Below are 13,556 nucleotides of genomic sequence, written 5' to 3' on the forward strand. Positions count from 1 at the left end.
ATAATAATAATAATAATAATAATAATAGTAATAATAATAATAAAAATAATAATAACAATAATAATAATAACAAAAATAATACAAATTAAATTAAGGATAACAGTAGAACTAGTAGAACAATAATAGAAGTAATGGTAATAGCGATAATGAGAAGAAGAGGAAACGTTTCTAACTAGAATGTAATAACATCGATCAATAATAACAATACTAATAAGGACAATAATAGAAAAAAATGATAAAACTATAATAATAAAAATAATGATAATCATAATAATAATAATAATAATAATAATAATAATGATAACTGATATTACTCATAGAGTACCATTAGAAATAACCATCAAATGAAGATTTGAATAAGTAACTAGTAAAGAAGATGCAGAGCAATGGAAATAGATTTAGAAAAAAGTAAATTGGGAATTTATGACGTGTAGTAAAGAGAACAGTTATGATGAAAATAATAATAATGACAAAAGTAACAAAAAGTATAAAAGTAAAAAAAAAAAAAAAAAAAAGCTTACATCAAAAGAGCAATTAAGTCATTCATGAAAAGTTCGGATGTAAGGTAGCATGACAATGGCATATGCACACACACAAAAAATATGTATACATATGTTTATCAATTTTCTTCAAAGAACATTCCTTTTACTTTATTTTTAAAAAGTGTTTTTGATGTAATGTTTTTGATATCTTGTGGTAGAAGATTCCACTGGGAGGCTCCTCTACTGGAAAGACACCGTTTGGCATGCGATGTCCTACATAATGGGATGGTAACATTATTGGGGTACCTTGTATTCTAGACTGGTGCTACACGTTGGAAATCTCTTGCAATATGTGGGAAAGATAATGATTTGTGGACAAATGATACAGTTTGCAAAGTTATAATGTCTTGGAATTTTAAGAGTTTTAGATCTATAAATAAGGGGATCAGTGTGGGCATATCGGTGACTGAAGCAACTTTTTTCTGAGTAATAAAAATGTTGTTGATTAAAGTGTCAAATACTCCTCTCCCAAACAGATGAGCAATAAAGTAAGTATGGGTGCTAAGGATAGATCAATTTTACGAAGACAATCAATTGTGATATTATTCCTAACTTTGACTAATACTTCTATTAATTTGTTAAGTTTAGTGTTAAGCATGGCTATGTGAGATTTCCATTTCAAATTATTGCCTACAATGACACTAAAAACTTACATTCATCAACTTGTTCAATTAAATAATTGTCAGTGGAAATATCAATCTTGGGTGACTGTGACATAACTTTAGAAGATACCATATAATGGGTTTTGGAAATATTGAGAGTTAGTTTATTGCTCTTTATCCAATTAGAAAGATGTTGAAGTTCAGTGTTTAAGGTATTTTTGATAGCATTAAGGTTTTGCCCCTGGATATAAATAGTGGTGTCATCGGCGAACAGGATATATTTAAGTTGACCATAGCTACTAGTAATATCATTAATAAATAGTAGAAAGAGGATGGGACCCAAATTGATCCTTGAGGCACCCCATAATCAGTCGGAGCGAAAGATGATGTGGAGCCTTCATACACTATGCACTGCTTTCTAGAACTTAAGTAGCTTTTGAACTATTCAAGTGCAGTACCCCGAATACCGTAGACTTTTAGTTTTTCTATCAAGATTTTGTGAGATATTGTGTTAAAAGCTTTGGAGAGGTCGCAAAATACTGATATTTGGAAACATTTGTTGTCCATGGTTTTGTTCAAGTTTTTACAAAGGAGGTGCAAAGCATGTTCAGATGAATAATTAGAGCGAAAAACCAAATTGATCATTAAAGAGAATAGAATATTTTGAGACATAATTCATTAATCTATCTACTACAATTTTTATAAAAAAATTTTGCTAAAACTTCAAGGGATGGAAATAGGTCTGTGATTAGAATGAATAATTTGATCACTTTCTTTGTAAACTGCCACAACTCTGGCAATTTGAAGATGTTTGGGAAAGCATCCTTTTTTAAACGAAGCATTTATGACAAATTCAAGGAATGGCGAAATGTGACTAACTCATTCTTTAAGTATTCTCATACTGATGTCATTATATTTTGGTGCAGTAGCCTTAAGATTATTAATTATTGAAGTAACTTCAGAAAGAGATGTTAGTCGGAGGAAAAAGGAAGATGGTACAGGGTCTGGCAGGAAGGACGTAAAAGGAACAGGAGGCTGTTGTATATTTCTAGCTAATTTATTTGCAATGTTATAAAAATAATTATTGAAGGATTCTGCAATTTCTTGGTGGCTGCTAATGACATTATTTTCAAAAGAAAGTTCGTATGGCAACTGTTTATCATTTCTACCCATTATAGAATTAAGAATCTCCCAGGTTTTCTTTGTTTCCTGCATTGTCTTTTAATCTGGTCTTATTATAGTTATGTTTCGCTTTCTTAAGGCAGAGGTAAGTGTATTTCTATACTGTTTGAAAACTTTTCCATAAGTAAGGGGCCACTTAGCAAAAAGCTTTTGTAATTTGTTACGTTGATTAATAGATTTTTTATAGCTTTGGTAATGTAAGGTTTACCTAAATGTTTTCCTTTAACTGAATGCTAATTTAAGGGAAAATGTTTATTATACAAATTCAGAAACTTATTCATGTAATTATCAAAACTAGTGTTTGTCATTAATGTCCATATCTGAAATCCAGTTATAATGAAGTAACTCTTCTTTGAATGCACTGGTGGATGAATCATCAAAAGATCTTTAAAAAAAAAAAATGATGATCTGGCTTCACGATTACTGTTAAACGTATTAAAAACGCTAAAAACTGGGAAATGGTCACTAATATCAGAATGAATATTATACCACTCACCTTATGGTTTTGCAAGTTATTGGTCCAAATGTGGTCGATTAATGTAGCTGATGTTGCAGTAACTCTAGTTGGCTTAGTAATAATAAGGCAGAAATAGTCAGAGTAAAGCAAGTTAATGAATTCCTGGACGTTGCTTTCTTTTTTCAAGGGATTAATATTGAAGTCACCCATCAAATGGCAAGGTATTTTTTGGTTAACCAAATATTCAAGTAAGTTTTCAATACACAACAAAAATTCATTTAAATTAGGATTGGGTGGTCTGTAAACATCTCCAATAAAAAAAATAAAAAAATAAAAAAAAACTGAAGGGCTTAGTGACTTTTATAAATCAAGATTCGATGTAAAGTGATGATTGTGAAATATTATGCAGTGTTGAGCCTGGAAAATTGTGATGCAAATAAACAGCCAGATCTCCTCCATGAGTAGTGTTATTGTTGAAGAAAGCGTTGTAATATGGCAAATCCAATGACCAAATTGTACACCAAACTGATCAAAACACTGGTTTACAAAAGACTCAAAATGAAGTGAAATACTACAGAGAGAGAGAGAGAGAGAGAGAGAGAGAGAGAGAGCTCAGGGGAGGCCTGGTGAGCTATCCTATGCCGCTTCGCAGGTGTCTTCCCCTCTCGCCTAACCAGTGTTGTGTACACGTGCCCCAGACAGTGCCTTCTCTGCCTCACAGGTGCCTTGGACGCCCATAAGTGCAATGTACATTGAGTGAAAAGTGCCTTGGACGCCTCTAAGTGCAGTGTACAGTAAGTGACAAGTGCCGTGTGCAGGTGGGGTGGGGTGAGGTAGCTTCACGTGTCCTTGGATGCCAGTGACTGCGTAATGCATCTGCGTGTGCATGTCTAGACTTCAATAAAGAAGCTAAATGTACCCCAGTGCCTGTCTTTTCCACCCAGCGTGCCTGTGTCTGTCTATACTGCTTTGTTTCAGTCTGCCTGGTGAGTTTCCTGCCTTCCGCTCATCAATTATAGCCGCCGAACCCACCGGGTAAGTGTTGCGAGGAAGATGTAGTAGACACCTACCGAAACGATTATTTACTCCCAGCGAGGTCTAATAGCACTAGTTCAGGGGGTTATGTGAACTCTCCATTAATAATAATAATAATAATAATAATAATAATAATAATAATTACTTTATTTAGTCAATTTGTAATGATACATACAAATTGAAACTCTTTGTTGATCCAGATCATTCAGTTACAGTTACAACACACATACAGTACAACACACAATAAAATATCTGTGACAAGGTAAGGTCCGAGACTAAAACTATATACACTACACTATTTTAAAAACACCATGCTGTAAATTTACCATGCATCAAAATCGAAATCACAATGGAAGCAATAACTTTACCTTTTTGCATGGACAGAATTATACAATTTAATGCTAACTGGTACAAATGAATTTTTATATCTAGATGTTTTCTGTGAAGGCAAAAGCTAGTTGTGATCTCACTGAACGTTCCCCTGTGTGTCTCACAACTCAAGGGAGCAGTCACAGCCTGGCCTCTAAAGACAACTCTCCCATTTTCCATAAAACTACATGCACTTACCACATACACACCCTTCACTGAAAATAAAAAAAATAAATAAAATAAAATAAAAAAATGGCAACTCCATCCAGCCTCGGAGTTCCTTTCTAGAGAGGGGACCAGAAATGTCCCCAGATCGGACTGCTCTCTCACTGGCGAACCAAAATGTCTTGACACCTCCTTCAACTCTTTCTTCATTAACTTCTGCAGCATTAGAGATCTTAAATCTAATTTTCAATCTATAGAACACCACCTCTCCTCTATTAAACCTCATCTTCTTTTCCTCACCAATACACAATTGTCTGAGGCAACTTGCCAAGGGCAAAAAAAAAGAAAAGATTAAAAATAAAGGCCCAGTTGAATGCTGGCTCTCTACAAAGAGGAAAAGCGTCAGTCAAAATTAGGGAGGAAATGCCTCGATACCTCCCTCTTAAAAGAAGACAAGTCGTAGGAAATCGGAAATAGAGATGCAGGGAGCTCCAGAGTTTACCAGTGAAAGGTATGAATGATTGAAAGTACTGGTTAACTCTTGCGTTAGAGGGTTGGACAGAATAAGGATGAGAGGAAGAAGAAAGCCTTGTGCAACAAAGCCGCAAGAGGAGGAGGAGGCATGCAGTTAGCAAGATCAGTAGAATAGTTTGTATGAAAATAGCGATAAAAGATAAAAGGAGATGTAACATTTCGGCGGTGAGAAGGAGGCTGATGAGACGAAAAGCTTTTGATTCCATCCTATCTAGTAAAGGTGTGTGACTGGAAGCGTACTCCATACAGGGGCGGATAAGGCCCTTGTACAGAGTTATCAGTTGGAGGGACGAGAAAACTGACGGAGACGCCTCAGAATGCCTAACTTCATAGATGCTGTTTTAGCAAGAGATGAGATGTGAAGTTTCCAGTTAAGATTCTGAGTAAAGGACAGACCGAGAATATTCAGTGTGGAAGAGGGAGACAGTTGAGTGTCATTGAAGAAGAGGGAATTGTTGATTTATACTTTCCTTCTTAACCTTCATACACTTTTCTTCACTACCTTCATATTCATACACTTTTCTGTCACTTCACTTGCTCCTGAATAGAGAAACCAATTAATGTTCATAAGTGGAATTTAGGAAATTCCGGCTTTGCACAGCGAACAGCATTCCTCGTACGTAAAGTTTAAAGTCATATTAATTTGATAACAATATATATATATATATATATATATATATATATATATATATATATATATATATATATATATATATATATATACACACAGTATCCTGCGCACTTGGCGAATTTCAGCTTGGCGAAATTCACTTTTGGTGGTAGAGTGGCCACGGACCACCGAGTGCACGCTTGGCGATTTGAATTAAAACTTGGCGGTCCCCTGGCAGCCGCACAGCGAATTACGTGGCTCCCCATTGACGTCAGACTTGTCTCTAAACCTATCAGAACGCAGTGTGAGAGTCCCTTTCAGCCATTTTGTTTGTGCTACCCTCTGTTTTGCTAACGTGGGAACGAATTCTGGCGATTTACCGCTAACATGGCCTCTACCAGCGCAACAGGTGGTACCGTTGAGGTAAGGACAATGGTGGTGGCAGCAAGGACGAAAGTGGACGAGGGAAACAGGTGGAAAAACTGGAGTTACAGCTTTTATATCATGTCTTATTAGCTTTATTTATTGTTTATTGGTCTGTTTTGTACATGTGTTCTAATATGTGAAGGCAAAAGATTTTATTTCAGCTCAAAAGATGGTATTTTAGGGGTCAAAAGAGGGACTTGGGCAATAACCAAAGACTGATTGAGACATTTTTTTAGGTAATTTATATGGTATAAAGAACTCGTGTTTGGCGAAATTCGCATTTGGCGGTAGTTTCTCCTGACTATTAATTCGCCAAGTGCGGGGCTTACTGTATATAAGGGAGAGAAAGAGGGGGGATGGGAAATTAGTTTCTTTTCTATTTACTGCCTTAAATTCTTATCTATATTTATATTGACTGCTTGACTTATTTTTTGGTAGATAGACCACGGTGAAATAGCCGAAACTCTTCCTCTCTCTCTCTCTCTCTCTCTCTCTCTCTCTCTCTCTCTCTCTCTCTCTCTCTCTCTCTCTCTCTCTCTCTCTCTCTCTCTCTCTCTCCTTTCTAAAGGTATATATATGCGAGTGAAATTTTAAGTCGGTAGAGTTTCCAACCAAATATCCATGCGTAACAACAGGAGAAATCAGTCGCAAAACAAGACCGACATGTTGGTCTTGTTTAGTCGATTTGCGACTTTGTTTACGCTGTGACGTCACGGAGAAAGGTTTGAAAATGTGGCGTCCAGATGTATATAAGGATGATGTTGGAGTTGATGAGGGAAAAAGAGCACATTTGGGACACTAAAAATTAATTATTCAGAAAAAAAAAAATAGGCAAATCGACGTTTCATGAGATCGTTGCCACTCTCCAAGGAGTGTTTCCCTATATGCAGGGTGTTGGAGGTGAGGATTGAATACTTGTGATGATTTAATTTGATCGCGATCGTCATCGTCACCAGAGGAAGACATCTTGTTGAGTAATTGTTTGTTTACATTCAATTCCCGCCAACAAGCCGATACTTCCCAGTAGCATGTGTGAACATGTTCCGACTAGAAGGGCTCAGTCGATACTTCTAACGACTTGCAATTTCAGTCGCATATTGACACATGAACCCACTTTAAACAAAATCGCAAATCGAACGAACATATAGGTCTTGTTTTGCGACTGGTTTTCAACCAGTTCACTAGGCACCAATATTCAGTCAAACTATCGACTTGCAATTTCAGTCGCATATTGACACGTGTGAACCCGCCTCAAACAAAGTCGCAAATCAGCTTAACAATACCAACATATCGGTCTTGTTTTGCGACTGGTTTTCCAGTTGCTAGACACCGATATTCAGTCAAACTCTACCGACGTGCAATTTCAGTCGTATATTGACGCGTGTGAACCCGCCCTAAGATATAGGCTATACATTTCAGTATCGCCATGAGTTGATCTTTTTTTTTTTTTTCTGTAGACGGCAAACAATGTATAATAGTTGGAATTAATTAATTTATTGATACCATTGTTGATATCGAAATATATGTCTCGAAAAAAATGCAACAATAATGGCGATGTAAACAAACCGCAGCTGGTGTCGCTTTTACTATTATTACGGATTATAGGAGAAGAAGAAGGCCTAGGACGTCTTAAGAGGGTCACCAGGTGTGTGAAGATACGTAGTTCATGAGGAGCTGCATAGATTGTGGACTGCCTGTCGGACTTAGTCTTATTTTACGGCTTAATATTCAACCCCTCATGCATAGCCCTCCCTCGACCCTCCAACCTTTTTCTGCGCATGCGCAGTAGCCACTGATGTCGTTGCCATGGTAACATCTCGAAAGAGCAGTACAGCAGTCTCGGGTAACCATCAAGAACACAGATTAGTGTAGGTGATGGCCGGTCCTACCATCTGTGAACACTGTGGAAAGGGGAAGGAATTTTCCCCAGAGTGTGTCGGGTGTGATCTGTGTCCCAGCTGGTATCACAAGGTGTGTGTATACTTAAAAGATGTGCGAGATAAGGATCTGGACAAGGTGGATTGGATGTGTCGTCCATGTAGGAAAAAAGTGTTAGCATGATAAGCTAGTTGAGTTAGGTAAACAGGCAGAAAGGCTAAACAGAGAGAATGAAATGCTAAAACAAAGGAATCGAGACTTGGAAAGTAAACTAGAACAGGGTTGTCATAACACTGATCTTGATGACTGCATAACCAAAATTGTTGCTAGTACAGAAAATCTGAACCAGAAGCTGTCTGAAGTGAAAGATGAGATCATCAACACTGTTGTTAACATGCATGCTAGTGTGTGGGGAGAGGACTCAAGAGAAAATGATATTGGTGCTACTCCTGCACCAGTGGCTGGAACTAAGAGAAATGTGCTACTTGATATGAAAGATGAGATAATAAGTACCATGGTTAACCTACATGCTAATCACATTGTTAAGGAGAATGTAAGTGATGCTAGGTCCTATGCTACTGTCACAAAGGAGAAAAATCTGTTGGTTGTAAAGTCTACTGATAAGGATAATAATGTAGCTAGCAGGAAAGCTGAACTTGCTAAGGTTCTGAAGGATGTGCCAGTAGTGGATACCAAGTTTACAAGTGGTGGTAATGCTGTCATGAATTTTGCTAGTGAGTCTGAGCGCCAGACGGCGGCGAACAAGATCAGCAATGGATTAAAGAATTTGGAAATGAATTTCACTAAGAAGCTTCATCCTAAGATAATGATCTGTAATGTTTCTAAAGAGGAGAGTAAGGAAGATATTGTTGAATTTTGGTTGCTAAAATGTTTATCTTCAAAGTGTAGACAATGTGCATGATAAAATTAAGCTTGTATTTGATAAGCCTGCCAATGGTAACACTGTACATTACATATTGAGATGTACACCTGATGTTAGAGGGCTGATATATAAACACGGTGATGTTGTGTGTCTAAAGTGGGCTAGATATACTGTGCGTGACAGGTATCACGTATTTAACTGCTACTACTGTCAAAGATATGGACACTCAGAGAGCAACTGCAAATTTAAGAGTAATGGAGATGTTGCCAGTTGTGCTAAATGTTCTGATAATCACCTTACCAAAGATTGTACAGTAAATACTAGTGAGAGTGCTAAGTGTATTAATTGTATGAGACACTCCAGGGATGATGTGAACCATGTAGTAAACAGTAGGCAGTGTAAATCACTTGATGCAGAAATGGTGAGAGTAAGAAACATAACTGATCATGGATACTAGGAGACAAGACATTCTTAAATGTGGTTTTGTAAATATTCAATCTGTTGGTAATAAGACTATTGAGTTGAGAGAATTAATTGTGGAGAAATCTTTTGACGTTCTTGCTATTGCTGAAACATGGTTGAATGTTAACGACGAGGCCAAAATACATGAAATGACACCAAGCACTCACACCTTTCTACATGTTCCCAGAGCAAACAGGAGAGGTGGAGGGGTTGGTATATTTATAAGTAATGAATTTCCACAGATAAAATTACATGCTTCTCACACATTTAATACGTTTGAATCATTGACAGCTAGTTTTCTGGTTAACGGCAACCATAAACATATTTTTGTTGTTGTATACAGACCTCCACAGACAAGTAGTGTTGCTTTTATTGAGGAATTCACTACCTACCTCGAACATTTTCATGATACAAATGATAATATCTATATTTGTGGAGATTTCAATCTTAGAATTGATGACGTACATGATCAACACTCTAAAAATTTCATGGACATGATGTCGGCTCAGCAATTCTTAAATAAAGTTGATGAACCCACCTCTCTTTCAGGACATATACTGGACTTAGTATTTTGTGACAGTGTGTTGGCAAGAATTCATCACCTTGTGGTTGAGCCAGACTTTGCCACTTCTCCTTGTCATAAACTTATTACATTCATGATTGAGGTGCAGAGAAACAGGAAGACCAGGAAAACTATTACTTACAGAAATAAAACTAATCTTGACTCTTCAATTTTGATTGACACCGTAATGGCTAAGATTTCTAGTGAAATTAATGATAATTGCTTTCATGCACCTGACACTGTGCGGAAAATTGACGACTGCCTGAGTTGTCTTGTTCCTTTATATACCAACACCCTTAGAAGTGAGTATGAAAATATGTGTCCAGTTGTTCAAAAAGTCATTGTTGAGAAAGATAATGCTCCGTGGTTTAATACCGAGATTTCGAACGCCATTAAAGTCAGACAACATAAGGAGAAAACTTGGCGTCGTGTTCGCACAGAACAATCCCGCAGAGAGTATGTTTGTGCTAAGAATATTGTAAATAAACTAATAAGAAAACGTAAATGTATATATTACAAGCGAAAGATTACTGAGGCAGGAACTGATGCTAGGAGACTGTACTCTGTTCTTAACACCCTAACTGGTAAGAGTAATGTCAAGAAGCTTCCTGACGGGCTCTCAGATATAGACCTGGCAAACAATTTCATGAGACATTTTGATAGAAAAATTGGAAATATTGTTAGTAGCCTGGAAGAGGAGGAACAGGCTCACCATGTCACATATATGCCCAACATACTCTATGTTGGTCTGGCCTCTTTCAGTGAGGTCAGTATAGATACTCTACAAACATTGTTAAAAAATATTAAAAAGACTTATTGTGTTCGAGATCCATTTCCTATGTCAGATGTAGCCAATGGGGAAGACTTTTTACAGCTCACAAGTATTCTCTTAAAATTGTCAACTTGAGCATACGTGAGTGTTTTTCCAGAAAGTGAGAAACTTGCTATTGTTAAACCTACTCTAAAGAGTAAACTTGATCGGCAGTGCCTTTCTTCATACCGACCAGTTTCAAACCTATCATTCCTATCAAAGATTATTGAAAGTGTGATTCATGTTCAGCTAATGGATTATTTATCTACTATTCATGTATTGCCTGACAATCAGTCTGCGTATAGGAAGTTACACTCAACTGAAACAGCATTGTGTAGTGTCACTAATGATCTTTTGTGTATGATGGATGAGGGAAAGTGTGGTGTTTTAATATTGTTAGATATGAGTGCTGCCTTTGATACTGTAGTGCATGATGTACTGTTAGAAGATCTGCAGATCATAGGTGTTAGAGAACGTGCACTGCAGTACCTAAGGAGCTACCTTGTAAATAGGAGTTATTGTGTCCAAGTGGGGAGCTCCTTTTCTGAGCACTGTCAGCTCAACAGAGGTGTTCCCAAGGCAGTGTGCTGGGACCGGTATTATTTAGTGTTTATACTATAGAATTGTCTTTCATTTTGGAGGAATTTGATGTAACCTTCGCTCTCTATGCTGATGATACTCAGTTTTACTTAACAGTTAACAATATTTTAGATACAGAAAATACATTGACAAGAGTTATGGCTCTTATTAAGGGATGGATGAATAAAAACAGTTGAAATTAAATGTAGAAAACTGAATGTTTGTTTATTGGAAAAAAGAGTGGCCTTAGGAGGTTTAACGAAGTGCAAAGTTTACATGTAAATGGTACAAATATTTATTTATCTGAGAGGGTTAAGGATTTGGGAGTCATAGTTGATAAGTATTTAAGCTTAAATGATCAAATAAATGAGGCTGTGAGAGTGGCAAGGTATAATCTGAGGAACATTGCTTTCATAAGGAGATATTTGGATGAATATTCTATCAAGTCTCTGATTCAAAATCATGTAATAGCCAAGCTGGACTACTGCAACTCCTTGTATTATAACCTGCCAAATTATCAATTAAGGAAATTACAACTGACAATGAATAGGGCTGCCAGAATGATCAAATATGTTTCACCTCGCGACAGAATAACGCCTGTACTTATTGACTTGCATTGGTTACCGATAAAGGCTCGTATTGCTTATAAAATTTGTGTGTTAGCTTATCAAGTCATGACTACTGGAAAACCTGTTTCTTTAAGAAAGTTATTGCATCCATTTGAGCTTAGGACAAGTGTTGTAGTAAGGCATGCAGCAGATGAGTACAGGTTAAATGAGCCAAGATGTAACTCAGATACAGGTTTCAAAGCCTTTCAAGTGTGTGCTCCAAGACTGTACAATAGGCTTCCAGTGCAGGTTAAGGCAAGCAATAGCATTGAACTTTTTAAGAAAAGACTAGACATATTTATTTAGGGATGCCTATGATATGTCAGATATGACTGTCATTCAACATTATACTGTGTAAGATTTTAATATGCAATTTTTATGTTTTGATTACTTAAACTACATTACATGTATAGCTAGATTTTACCGTGTGTGTGTGTGTGTGTGTGCAGTTTTTACAATATTTTCTATAGTACTCTGCTAGGTATTGTTCATATTTGTATTTTATATTTAATTACTATAGAATAGAGCAGGGGTTCCCAAACTGGGGGTCATGACCCCTAAAGGGGTCATGAGCCCTTTTCTGGGGGTCATCAAGGGTCTAACAACTGTATGTACTACATTCAGCTTGCCGGAACGGGGCTAAACTTTTCAGCCTCCAAGACGCTTCCTGCTCCTCTCAAAGCTACCTTGGAAACAGTGATCCGCATCGTCAACCATATCAAAGGAGGGGCACTCAACACCAGGCTTTTTCGTAGGTTGTGCCAAGACATGGATTCTGCTCACCAAGATCTACTCTTCTACACATCTGTTCGTTGGCTGTCAAAGGGTAATGTTCTCGCCCGTGTATTTGAACTCTTTGATGAATTGCTGATATTTCTGGCAGCTCAAGGGAAGAAAACGGATCAGCTGTTAAATGACATTCAGGGGCCATTTAAGTGTAGTCTTGCCTACTTGGCAGATGTTTTTGAAGCTTTGAATGGACTCAACCGGCAACTACAGGGCCCAGATACCACTATCATAATGCATACCGATGCCATCAAGGCTTTCCTCGACAAGTTAGCTCTCTGGAAGAGGAAAGTTGAAAGGGGAAATGTAGCTTCCTTTCAGCGTCTGAACGAGGTCATCGGAGAAGAACCACTTGCCGAGGAGCTGCAACAAGAGATCAAGGAACACTTGATAATCCTCCAAGAAGAGTTCAAACGCTATTTTCATGAAACTGATATAAATGAAAATGTACAGCTGACACTTGCTCGCAATCCTTTCCGATGCACTGTGGATGAACTTCCTGATGACATACAAGAGGAATTCTTGGAGCTCATCAACAACACCACAGCGAAAGAGGAGTTCCAGGAACAGCAACAGTTCAACAGCTCTAACTGCTGGGTCAAGATGCTCTCCGCTTTCCCCAAGACCAGCAAATTTGCCCTGAAAGTACTCATTCCTTTTTCATCCACTTACCTCTGTGAAAGTGGTTTCTCGACTCTCCTGGTGATCAAATCGAAGGCTAGAAACAGGTTGAATGCTGAAGCAGACATGCGATGTGCCTTGAGCCATACAGACCCTCGTATTGATTTGCTTGTAGCAAAGAAGCAGGTACATTCTTCACATTAAAATGTTAATAAATCAGTCATTGTTATAATAAACATTGATAAAGATCAATGGAGATTTTATTTTTCTCTGCTGTGATTAATATTTATAATTTTAAAATATATCTGTGCCATTTAAAATTAGTACGATTTTGGAAGGCTTATAAATGTGGGGGTCATGACAGGTTTGGTACTGCTGTAAGGGGTCACGTACTAAAAAAGTTTGGGAAACACTGGAATAGAGGCTCTGCAGAGCGCCACTAGT

Source organism: Portunus trituberculatus, chromosome 10, assembly GCF_017591435.1.
Source record: "Portunus trituberculatus isolate SZX2019 chromosome 10, ASM1759143v1, whole genome shotgun sequence".
Classification (NCBI taxonomy): domain Eukaryota; kingdom Metazoa; phylum Arthropoda; class Malacostraca; order Decapoda; family Portunidae; genus Portunus; species Portunus trituberculatus.